We start from the raw sequence: 13,598 nt of genomic DNA on the forward strand, positions 1-13,598 counted from the left end.
GTAAACCTCTAATACCAGCCAGCCATAACTTATGAGGTAAAATTTCATGATCAATCGTGTCGAAAGCTTTTGTAATATCAATGAACAATGCAGATACCTTTTTACTATATTAATAATTGGCTCGTAAACTGATTCCATGAATGAAAGTAAGGCATCCTCAGTAGACATACCCTCTCGAAACTCAAACTGATTATTACTAAAGAATTTGTTTTTATTAAGAAATGAAAGTAACTGCTTTTTAACAACCTTTTCCAATATTTTTGAAAAAACTGAGAGCAAAGAAATTGGTCGGTAACAGTTTGGCTGTGTAGGGTCCCCCACGTTTGAAGATTGGAACTACTATTGCAACTTTTTAAGCATCTAGGAAATTCCCCTGTCATAAGACTGAAGTTATAGAGATATGTTAATATCGGAATAATACTGGGAGCTATTTTTTTTTATCATCGTTGGACTGACCTTGTCAAATCCTGGTGATTTGTTGTTTTTCAAACTAGAATAAATGAAGAAACATCCTCAATTAAAAATAGGTTGCATAAAAAAAGATTTAAGATTGATGCGTTGATTGAATACGTTGTCGAAAAACCGTGTGCTGCGCTAGATTCGATTGATCTATTTGACCTCTCAATTTCCGAGGGGCATTTAAAAGATGTGAATTGAATTCATTGGCGATAAGTTTAGGTTCGTGTATAATACAAGATTCCCCAACGACCTCCCTTATTACAGTATTTTTTGTATTTTCACCAATTAGTTCGTTAACTATTTTCCATTGTGGCTTAACATCATTGATCGAACCCTCAAACCTATCTCTAAAAAATGACTCCTTTGAACTTTTTTAATTCTAAATTTAATTGATTTCGAAAATTAGTATAATACTGTTTAAGTTTTACATTATTTGGATTTTTTCATCAATAACTTGTAATTTTTTTTCTCTTTTGAAGCTTAAATGATAGCCTATCAGTAGTCCCAAGGTTTTAATTTATGCACCTGTTTACTTTTATTTGAACGTACATCAAACTTGCAATTTACCTATACTTAGTTCTAATACATCAATAAAGCATTGGAAAGCATCAGACACAGTATTTTTTTCATATACACAAGCCCAATCTACATTAATAAGTTCAGCAGTAAGTTTTTCCAAATCAATCTGGCTATAGTACTCTTCAGTATCTTTAATTATTGGATTGCAAAAGTGAATTGAAAACAGAACAGTAGAATGATCAGTTACATTATAATGGAAAACATTAGCTTTGAAGTCAAATTGAAGATTGCCCTTTTTAAAGAACCGTACAAAAACATGATCTAAACATGTAGACGAATTTCCTTTAATTCTAGTGGTTTTCATTAACTAAATTTAACATTCCCTTGCTGCTCAAAAGGCTCAAATAATTATCGCTCTCAGCTGACTGACTCAATATATCTAAATTCATATCACCTACCAAAAACAATATTACGATTTCCTAGACCCGTTAATACATCCTCAATATCATCAATGAATGCGGAGCGCAAGGCAGAGTGGAGACGGTAGACTGCGATCAGTGTAAAGCGCTCAAGGTCACTGACTCTGACGTCTAGCTGCAGAACATCAGCTGATCTAATATCATCTCTCTCACTCACACCGCTACACTGATAACAGTCGCGGACGTACACTATGGTACCTCCCGCCCTGTACTCCTCATTACAATTAGCAAAAGCATTGTAGCCAGAAATTGTATAATAATTTTAATTCAGCTTTACTAATCCATGTCTCAGTTAAAACTATTATATCAGGAAATAATCGAGCAGATTCTAATTCACTTAAAAATAAAGTGAAATTCTGCCTTACGCTTCTAATATTTTGATTTAAAACTACTATACTATTAGTGTTATTAATATTTCACAACAAAAAAAAAACGTGTCGGATTGATAACTAATACTAGCCTAAATATACAATTTTTCTAACCTCATTTCCACAAACTGTAGTTCACAATTAATCCAGGTCCGCCAACGAAGTTACAAACTTTCACAGGTTCGCCCTCCGCCTTCCCTCATTAATATCTTGCCTCCTCTGATCCATAGATACGTGTAATGTTTTTTCACTTTTCTTTTCCCGGGCTGCGTTCAGAAGTCGGCGTCGTCCAGGGCTCAGGCTTTCATTAATATATATAGGCATCGCAGGACTTGCAGTTAGGCCTATATCGTGCGTATTTAAATTACGCTTCACTCGCCTTTTTTGGAGGACAGCCTCAGCATCCATGCGTCGGGTCATCTTCACTATAATTCCAGGGGGCTTGCCCAGATCCTTCCCTGTTTCGCAGTCTATGGCAAGCACTGATCATATTTTCATCTATCGTCAGGTCCAAGGCTCGCCCCCACTGTTTTCACCACAGTGCTGACATTTCCCTCTCCTTGTTTACTAACCAGGCCTTTAGTCTCCTTTAACTCTTCAAAGGCAGTGTTGATCGATTTGCCCAGTCCAGCTTCAACTCCTCTCAGGTCCTTTCTCAATTCCGATACTAGATTAAAAACATCCTCATTGGTAATGTAGAGGTCATAGATGACTCAAGGGCCATGCTCTTACGTCGTTACTTGGCGCAAGCTTCACACCTCCATACGGTATTGTTCTCGACGTAATACTGAAATGTCGTCAGGTGTAAGATCGACACATTTTTCCATGAAATGACAATTTACATTCAGCACAATCCACCTTAGGAGCATTTTTTTTCCCAGTTTTTAGGGATCGGTCTCACACAGCGACCACAATCAGTCAATACTTAAAGAAATAACTGACCACCTAAGGTTGTACTTAGAATGTAAGCTATTTAAAATATTACAAAATAAAAAAATATAAAACAATAAGAACGTTGGTTTTTTAAGAGTTATTTCATTCGTAAATTTTCATAAGTATAATGTAATATTAAATAAACTCGTGTTATGTGTATTTAAATTTAACTTATATGTATATTACTACACATTTGGTACATACCAATAAAATATAGAACAGATGTCATTGTATGGTAACTACTAAAAGAAAATACCAACACTTCGTAAATTTATGCATGCAATATTTTATTTTTTACCTACTCAAAGATGTTCATAAAGTCTCACAAAGGCCTAATATTGCCTGAATAACTAAAGATAAAGGGAACAATACTTGTTACATAATAGATATACGTAAAAATATACTTTATTTAAGTTACCATTGGTTTTTATTCATACTTGGGTGGGGGATATTAGACTCATAAGAAGTTAAAAGAAAATCTTAAGTAACACTAAGTAAAGTAATTCATTGAATACAATACACAATACCAAAAAATCTACCTCCAAAAATTTATCTTTGGAAATGGCGCTGGTTCACGGTTAAAAAAAATGACATCATGTATTTAATTGTGGCTTAGCTGTGGTGTGTTGGCATACTGTTATTCTCCCAAGTTGGAAAATTTAATATTTGTAAACGCATACAGGACCCTAACAAGTTTTTAGGGTAGTTAGTGACACTTCACATCCATTGGAGAACTGTCGTCTAGGAGTTAAAAAAGTTTAAATGTAAGCATAGGTACATATGTACATTATTTAAAGGGTTTATATATCAGAGATGAAGAACACAAAACGGCATGTAAGAACGTTAATGCCAGTACAAAGTGGCAGATGTTCAAAAGTTTCACTAATAAATGGTAGTTTACTTACTACATATCTTTTTAATAAACTTTTAAAACCAACACTCATTTTATTATGGGTTTACTATGTTAAGTGTTAAAATGTTATATGATTGTACTCAGTCTGTTTAAGTACTTATTTTTTGCAATTTTATTGTTGCCATAATGGTTACTTATAAGACAGATGTAAAAAGTCTTCTAGATATACCATGGAGTGACATGAAACATTATCGTCTCACTATTGCTTATATAGAAATGAAGATTCATTCAAAGTTTTAAGTCCATGTATCAGTTCTTCCTACAGACGTCGTTTAGATAGACAGTCAGAAATATGTTAGTTTTGTCCTGCCTCTCAAATAATAAGTTCATTATCACTAAGTCTGTTAAATATTTATAACTTTTTTATTAGCATCGGTTCAAAAATTACTGAAAAGTCTAGCTAAGTGTTGTAAATGTTGAAGGAAATCACAATATGTATTAGCCTATATTATTTAGAAATACGGATTAGCTTTTTTTTTCATCATTTGTATGTAAACTACAATTAATTGAATACGAGCTGCTTCGAACCACCTTAAATGTATGAGGGATAAGATCATTCGTAAAACACAGTATAAATCCTGGAATACGAACTCTGATTTCTGTAACTTCACATCCATCTAAAGCAACATCAGATCTCTAATGAAAGAGATGGATTCCTGTTTCTTGTTTATAATACACTCTTACGACTTAACTAAGAACATGCAGAACTAAAAAAAGAAAGTTGATTACAGTTTTTGGTACAACAGACCATTTTCTGTCAAGATATGGAAATAATTTAAATCGTTAGAACTGGTAACACGTGCGCTTGTAATTTTAAAATGAAATATTGTGTGGAATATTTATCGATTAAATATCACAAAGTATCTGTTAGAGTTTGATTGATATCGCTTATAACTATATTTTTAACTTTTTTAATTGACAACAATACAATTATATCAAATCCTTTATTTTACTTTAAAAGGGTGTTTTACTGAAAGTATTTGTTTTTGTATTAATATTTCTATTTACAGGTTTCTAAAAAAATAACTAAATTTAAAAAAAGGCTGTTCAAAAATTTTAAATAAGTGGTTATCATTGTTCCAAATTAACTGACTAAACCTACATAAGGAATGATAGTGGGTACATCGTATGTTGAATCTTGAGTCTCAGAATCTGTATCAGTGCTGCCAATTTTCCGAAAATGACTCACTTGAAACAAGAGTATTTCAGCAGGAAAGAGCGTGCACGTTATTAAGATGTATTTAAGACAAAAATACAAATGTGTGGTTCCTTAATCCTCAATGACCTGCATTCAAAATGTAAAATATAATATTTTATAAATAATGATGTACATTGCTCTTTCATTTACTTATTAAGTGAATCTTGATAGATTCGTAAATAAGGAAAGTATGAATCAGAATGATGGCGTGATTGTTTTCGTTAATAAATGTTTTCAGTATGTCATGCGGAAGTGAATCTGAGCGGTGCCCACATGTTTGAAACTAGATACGAGTATAACGTTTGGCAGGGAGCGGATGTCGTTGCTCGCCATTTACTGTAGTCCGTCGGTGACCTTGACTCTTTCATTAGTGATCTCGAGGTATATCTTGAAAACCAGCCCAGGGATCGGGGCTCCACTGGCTGATAGGTGATATAAATTGTTGTATTTTAACCTGAAACCAACGATCCACAACGATATCTTGATGTAATGTATGGAGCTGGTTTCATTAGTTGCATTAATGTGCCAAACCAGAGTTTTTACTGGAATTTTCCAAAAGTTGTATTGATCATATATTTACGGATATTAAAACTACGGACGGGTGTTAAGTCGGCGGTCATCAAAGCGGGAAAATTACGGATCACTATTTTTACTGTCTCCCAAAAGTCAACACAGTTTAATTAAAATTAAAAGAAAACAATCATCTTTCGTTAAAAACACATATATTGACTTTGATATTGCTGGCCGTTACTTGTCTCTGAAAGAAATTGGACACCGATTTTAGAGATCAAGGATGTTTAGTCTGTCTGCATCTAAGTTTGTTGAATATTTGCAAGATATTCTATTACAATCCTCAATTAATAAGAACCCAATTTCTTCTAAGCACGTCAAGCTAAGCCGTGGGTTACCGCTGGACTGATTAAATCAATTCGAGTTAGAGATAGAATGAGTAAGCAGCTCAAAGGCCAGCCTTTTAATACAATGTTAAAAACCTGTTTCAAGCACTACAGAAATCTCTTAAATAAAAACTATTAAATTGGCTAAAGAAATTATTTTAGAAATAAAATTAATGAATCAAAAAATAATAATAACTCTAGTGGAAAAATATTGCATGAATAAAAAAGATTCCTTTCCTATTGAACAGTTTCTGGATGGCAAAATTAATATTGAGGACAAATGATATAAATAATGTAGCTAAACACATTAAATGAGTACTATGTTAGGGTGGGTGCCAACTTAGCCAGTGCTTGTGCACTCCCTTGACTGAAGTCGTTATGAATAACGAGGATTACGGGGCGAATTCTTACTTCCAGCTGGAGCCAATATCCGAGGACGTCCCTTGCTCATGTTGTACAAAACCCTTAGAGGCGGGTCTGCTCCGGGAAAAGCTACTCTTCCCGCTACTCTTTTCAAAATGTTTTTTAATTTATTAAAGCTTCCACTTCTACATATTATAAACAATAGTAATGTCACATGGAATTTTTCCCAGCATCTTTTAAAATGGGTAAAGTAATCCCAATCTATAAGAGAGGCCCAAAAAATTCGATGTGTTAGCTTAGGCCAATAACTTTAACTAGTGTTTTATCTAAATTATTGGAAAAATGGTTGTCAGAATTCAATTCGAAAAATATTTAAACATCAATAATATTCTTGTACAAAATCAATTCGGTTTCAGAAAAGATAAGAATTTGAATGACGATTTATATTTGCTAACTAAAAGTGTTCATGACACGATTAGCCGTAATAAAAAAAAAACCATTATTGATTTTTTATAGATGTAGCTAAAGCTTTAATACAGTTGATAGACAATTATTACTATAAAAATTAAAATATATTGGAATACAAGGGAACTCTTGGAGATAGTTCAAAAGTTATTTGTCCGATCGGTATCAAGTTGTTTCTGTTTTAGGCCATACAAAGCGTTCCTCAACAAAAATTGAGTATGGGGTTTTGCAAGGCAGTACTCTTGACCCTTGCTTTTCTTAATTTTTATTAACAATCTAGGAAGGTTGACTTTGTGTAAAGGACAGATATTTCCTTATGCGGACGAACCACCGCTTTGGTTATTTTGAGGGTGAAAAGCTGGGGAGGAAGTGATGGATGTGGCTGAGCGCGGTCTACTCACTGTCAAGCGCTGGTTTTTGATCAATGTCGGCTCACAGTTAATATAGCCAAAAACTAAATGTTATGCCAATCTCTATACGAGCTGACGGCGATCCTTTTGTTTTTAAGCTACGGCTGCAATACTTGTGGTGGCCAGGATGGATGAGTTTTGTGTGAATGTATTGATAGGGGTGAGTGAGTATAAATACTTGGGTGTAGTTTTTGATAATCGTTTGAAGTGGTGTAATCACGTAGCTTACATGCGGGATAAACTTCGTAAATTTATCTTTATATTCTGTAATCTGCGAAATATACTTACAATAGATCTTTTAAAAACTGTATAACTATGCTTATGTGCCAATCAATTCTTCAGTATGGTAATTTAGCATGGGGTGGCTGTTTTCAAAATAACCTTGCTCCCTTAGAAGTCGTTTAAAAATCTATTATAAAAGTAGCTCTGAAGCGAAATCGTACTTATCAAACAATTTATTATTTGAAGAAATTTAAAGTTTTAAAACGTCTCGCAAATTATATAACCGAACATTAATTTTGTACATTTTTCAACATCGAGATTCAATTTTCATTCACAGTAACCACAGCCATTTTACGCGTTCTTCACTTCATAACAGAATTTTTGTTCCTAGACTCGTTAAAGCCTTTAATTCAACATCATCTCACTATAATTGCTCATATAATTTTCTCAAAATTACCATACTTTATAAAAAAACCCAAGACCTTGCACTATTAGTACGGTACGTACAAAAAATTAGTCAATTAAATGGTTAGTAGATGCTGGGCGAGACGGATTTCGTCAGTATTTTTCCTCAATCTACACCTATATATGTTTGTTTTTATGTATTAAAATTTCTGTTATATTTTTGTATTACAATCAATATTAGTCTGAGTGTTTGGTGAGTTTGTACAATCGTTTTGACTGCAGGCCAACGAGGACGTGTGGTGCGTGCATGTGTGCGTGGTTGGTGTGTGTGTGTGTGTGTGTGTGTGTGTGTGTGTGTGTGTGTGTGTGTGTGTTTTAGTGTGTGCGCGTGGGTGTAGCAGGTGTGGTCCAAGTCTCTCTCTACTTATATCGGCTAATTTGTAATGAAGTCTTTCTGATTGCTCTTTTTTATGTAAGTTACAAGTTTTTTATAAATTACATTTTTAAGTCTTCAAATTATATTTTCTAAATAAGTATATTCCTTTCAAATGTTAGATTATTTTATTAACTGAATTTACTCATGTATTCCATGCTCTGGCCTTGTATGGTTTTATTTTAGAGGATAATCTTCATTTTTCATTTGTGAATGAAAATGTTTTTATTAATGACAATCCATTTCCTTATTTGAATTTTAAGTTTTTTGTGTCTTATTGGTAGTGCAGACTCAGGAACCTCGTTTCCCCACCACACACGCTGATGGCCATGTGGGGATAATTTCCTTTTTAGATATTTGTTATGTATTCTATTTCACGCTGTACATAAATTTTGGAAATAAATAAATCAATCAATAAAAAAAAAAAAATCTTAAACTTTCCACTCCATTACATGAGAACCATTCTACATGGGTTAATAGAATTCTACATTACAATATAATACGATAAAGTGTGTTACGTGAATACTATAATAAACAAAATAGCACTTTCATATACCATTATTTATAATAAAATATCATACTTTTCAATCTAAAATTAATAATACCTGCAATGTTTTTAATTATAGGTTTTTATTTTTGTTCGTGTGCTAATACTTAGGTTTTGTGTCGAGCAAATTAGCTCGCATATATACAAGCCTGTCAGGCTTGTAATAATCTGTTTTACGGTCTTTCTCGTTTATTTTACCAACCTTACTCTCTAGTAAAAGCAACCTCACTCCACTGGTCTTTTTTCCAATATAAAATCTTGATTTAGCTGACTTGTAGTCAGATATTGATCGGCTTCAGACGAAAATAATTAGGTTTGAGGGTGAATTCCACAAAGCGAAGCGAGCTGCTGGTTCTCTATAATTATTTATATATAACTAATTTATTATACGTGAATAGTCTCATATGAGTAGGCACCAAGATCCCTAAAGCTATAATAAATAACTACCTCAACATTCATTTTGTTTCATTTTAAAATACAATGTTTGATTCGAAATAAACACATATTAATTGAAATTAAATTGATTATAATTCAGTGAACTCTAACAGTTTTTACGCTAGAGAAACATAAAAATTAATTATTTGCGTGATAAACAGTAACAATACGTTTTATATGGTACAATTCATTAATTTACCTAATTAATGTGGGAATTCCAGGAATTGCGAGATTTAAAAACACAATGAAGACAAGTTGAAATCCCACCTCATTAGGAATATTAAAATTATTTCATTGCGTACTTGATTCAATTATGATTATGCATGTGAAATCCTATAATTTAAGTTCGTCTCACAGGAGACAATCTCTCCCAAACCTCGGATTCATATTCCCTTATAATGAAATCACATTATAATTGCTAATTAAATTACTGTTTAGTTTTCATGACTTATTTTGCCCTAAGTAAAATAAGTTGAAGCAAGCCTGTTTTATAATAACGCTTACTTTGTATATAGCTAAAAGCAATTATACAATATGTGCTGACAGTTAAATAACTGTAATGTATTTAATACACATAAATTGGCATTAATCTGAAAAGTTTTTATTTTCTTTAAACTTTTTTTACATATTATATGTTTTTCATTTCATTCGGTGTTGTATTATATCACTTCCATCAAGGGTGTATGTTTTCCACTTCCAGTAACGAGATTTTCATTTTTTACTATATCTTCCAATCTACTCTCACAGGTAAGTCATTCTTTACCCTAGGTATGAAGATTAGTCTGTGGTTGTATATTGTAGGTATTATCAAAAAGTGATTCTATGTATATTTTTGGTGTGCTGGAAGGAATGTAAGCCACACACAAAGACATTTTTTAATTAGAACCTGGCAACATTACCTTTATATCAAATCTCCTTTCAGCTTTCTCAGTGTATTCTCAAATAATATTAGATATATAACAGCTAGTTTTATCTTTTTGAAGATTTTTATCTATATATAGAATAACTTTTAATAAATACATTTTATTTTTTTATTGACTAATTGTTATTTACAATTTATATTTATCCATTGAATTTACATAATAATAACCGTTAGTTTAAACATTTTAAATAATTTACATTAAATAACACACTTTTAGGAAAAACTTCAAAATTTAAAATAGGTACCCCAATTTTTAAAGATAAATAAGCATTATTTATTACCCCCCAGAGGATTTAATTCTGTCTGTTTATACCTTTCAGAAGATTATACATTGGGTCTCAAAGATCGTTTTTGGACTAAATGTAATTTCTCAGTTTCTTCTCCTAAGTGAACAAAGTATTATTATTGAATCAAAAGTGGCAACTTCTGAAAAATAACTGTCATAAATACAGGTTGGCCCATAAGTCAGTTGTCACTTGCAATTTTTTTAGACAATGTTTTGACTAGCGCAATTGCAGTCTGTTATGAACTTGGCTACAGTAGCTTGACCCGGCAGCAGTTACGCTAAGTTACTTTACAATAGCTGTTTGAGGTTATGTTGCTGTATGTTATTTAGTCAACGATGAATAGGAAGTTAATTACAGAACAGCATTTGTGTTAAAATCATGGTGGAAATATGATCGTAATTACATTGATGTGCGTGATTCGATTGTGGAACGTTTTCCAAACATTAGACCTCCATCTCGACAAGGTATTCGGAAATTAAATGCAATGTTCGAAGAAACTGGGTCAGTAGCGGAGCTTTCTCGTTCAGGTAGGCCAGTGTCTGTAACTACAGAAGAGAATCTTAATGTTGTTGCGCAATGTTTTGTGCAATCGCCTACTAAATCTCAAAGGAAAGCGTCCAAGGAATATGGATTACCGAGAACAAGTCTACAAAGGATGCAGAAAACTTTGAAATTGAAAGCTTAGGCCTACTTTACTTCAAGGCCTAAATGAAGATGATCCCGACAGGGGTTTAGAATTCAGCGAATGGTACACAATTCGAGCTGAAGCTCATCCAATGTTTTCAAAATGCATTCTTTGGAGCGATGAAGCGACTTTTAAAGTAAATGGCAGAGTGAATCGACATAACTGTGTTTATTAGGAGTCTACTAATCCACATGTGGTGATAGAGACAAAACTGAAATCCTGGCGTGAGTGTTTGGGCAGGGATATTCAGCGGTGGGCTAATCGGGCCGTATTTTTTTCATGGGACTGTCAATGCTGAAAATGAACGAGAAATGCTTTATGAAGTGCTTATTGAACTAGAAAACAATTCACTATTTGAAAATGTCCAGCCGGTTAAGGAAAAGTTGATATGGCAACAAGATGGCGCTCCCCCTCATTATAGAGTTATTGTCAGAGACTTTCTCAATGAAAACTTCAATGAATGGATTGGCAGTCGGGGCACTATTGAATGGCCTCCAAGATCCCCAGATATTACACCCATGGATTTTTCAGTCTGGGGTATTCTCAAAAATGAGGTTTATTCCGTTAAGATTCGTGACGTTGATCATTTGAAGGAACTTATAGAATCAAAATTTGAAAACCTAAAGTCACTGAACATTTGCGAACGGATTTGTAATTCAGTGTTGAAAAGGTGCAATGTTTGTATAGAACAACGTGGAAGCCACTTTGAGCACCTATTGTAGGTTAGATACTCTTTAAAATAATAATTAAAAATAAATAATAATAATTACATTAATAATACTACTTTGTACAAATAAAGTATTTGTAATTTTCTGGTAACTTTGTATTTTCATTTCTGGCAACTGACTTAATTTCGCCAAACCTTTTTGCGCTATAACCCAGTCCGTGGTAATACCTGAGCGTTATCGAAAGGCTATCACTCAAAAGGCTGAAAAAGTTAATTTCTGTCTCTTTATACGTCTGACTGAACACATTTCGAACACGAAATTACCTACAGAATTGCAATTATTGTGCATGAAGATTAATTTATGCGTTAGAAACAGTGAGTTCTATGATGATGCAGGTTACTCACCAGGTTATGTATGATCAATGGGACTTGACTGGGCCTTGATGATGTTTTTTACATTGATCTTAAGGGTAAGCATGACGGTAACAATAAAATAGCAGAATAAGTAAATTTGTACACTTAACAAGAGATTAGAAAATGAGACATTTAAACCTAACCATCACAACACGTAACATATTTGATGTTAACTTTTTGTGCAGAGTTTTATTAGTTAAACACTAATTTAATAAATATAAATGTGAATATAAAATTATCTTATAGAAAGATATCTCCAGAAAGAATTCGTCTCTAGAGTTGAAATATTGCATTAAACTTCACTTCTACATGGGCAAAAATGAGTTTAAATGATCATGAATGCCTATGTACAACCACGTACATTGGATGAGTGTCGTTAAAGCCTTTCAGTAGGCAGACAGAATGTTTCTTTTGTTAATTTAAGATTTACATATTTTAAGTCTGACCGATTTTTAATTTTTTTTTATGTTTCAATAATAAAATGAGCAATATACTAGAAATACTTTATTGAATTTTTCACCTTGTATATGATTGGAAAAGATACTGCAAAATTATATCTGAGCCAGCTGTCACAGTTAATTCGGAGAGCTCTTAGAGCAATTTTGTAAACATATTTTTTGGTGAATTTTTGAAGTTTTATATAGCCGTGTTTCGGAACTACGTTGAGATAAAAGTTTTAAATTATTAATAATATTATTAAATAGATATTCTTAATCTCAGCATTCGCTTAGATGTACAAAATTTTTGCATTATTCAAAAATTCTATCAAAATTGTGTTCATTGATATTGAATGACAGCCACATAAATGATGATGATTAAAATTAGCTCAGTGATAATCAATATTGATGTATGTAAAGCACCTTCTCCTGTCTGTTAGAACATTCACAAAACCTTTATCAACCACAAATTGGAACTTACAGCTTTGATATCTGCTTGGTTCTTGAACTGATCTAAAGTGTGCGTTGACACTTGATTTCTTGCAAATACTGACTAATGTTGAGACTACATCATACAACAAACGTTCACACTTATGAAATAAGATATTGATATCAAGGCATATTGGTATCTATGTAGTACAGTTTTTCTTATCATTAATTAAGTACTTGTATATCAAGAAATGTCTCTGCGAGTATTTACAGTCTGTATCACAAACTCAGCCGAGTAAAGGCAGTATCGCTCTCTTGGCTCTTATTGACACAAAAACTCAGCTTCTTGCTTGTTGCCCTCAATTCCCTCCAGACTCGTTGGCTCTGCTCAATTGCCTACACCAGGACTTAAGACACTTAAGTTCAGTCACATATTCTATGGTAAACATATCGTTAATAGATTCTACGTTAAAGAAGTTACGGGAATATTTCCATCAAATTATGAAAGTACCGAGACATTTCTCATATTAAAATAGAATTTTTTCATTCTAAGACCTTCGATAAAGCTTACTTGCACTGGCATTTGCGAATAAAAATTAAATTCATATTATAATTGAGCATTTGATTTCATTTGCTGCTACAATGAAAAAAAGCCTATTAAAAACTTTAACTGATTATATCTGTCTATCTCTACTGAATTACAGGTTGGGAT

At 32.9% G+C, this 13,598-nt stretch overlaps 1 protein-coding gene across 1 annotated transcript in view; it reads right to left on the minus strand.

The window, feature by feature from the left end:
- The window catches only part of LOC124366058 (cytochrome P450 6B1-like), a 28,458-nt gene extending 15,424 nt beyond the window's left edge, over positions 1 to 13,034 (minus strand). The window contains exon 1 of the mRNA XM_046822268.1: positions 12,939 to 13,034. The gene's annotated coding sequence lies outside the window, so the exon portion shown is untranslated. The remainder of the gene's footprint in view (positions 1 to 12,938) is intronic.
- Positions 13,035 to 13,598: the final 564 nt, after the last annotated feature.

The sequence above is a fragment of the Homalodisca vitripennis genome, chromosome 7 (genome assembly GCF_021130785.1).
Source record: "Homalodisca vitripennis isolate AUS2020 chromosome 7, UT_GWSS_2.1, whole genome shotgun sequence".
In the NCBI taxonomy this organism is placed as follows: Eukaryota; Metazoa; Arthropoda; class Insecta; order Hemiptera; family Cicadellidae; genus Homalodisca; species Homalodisca vitripennis.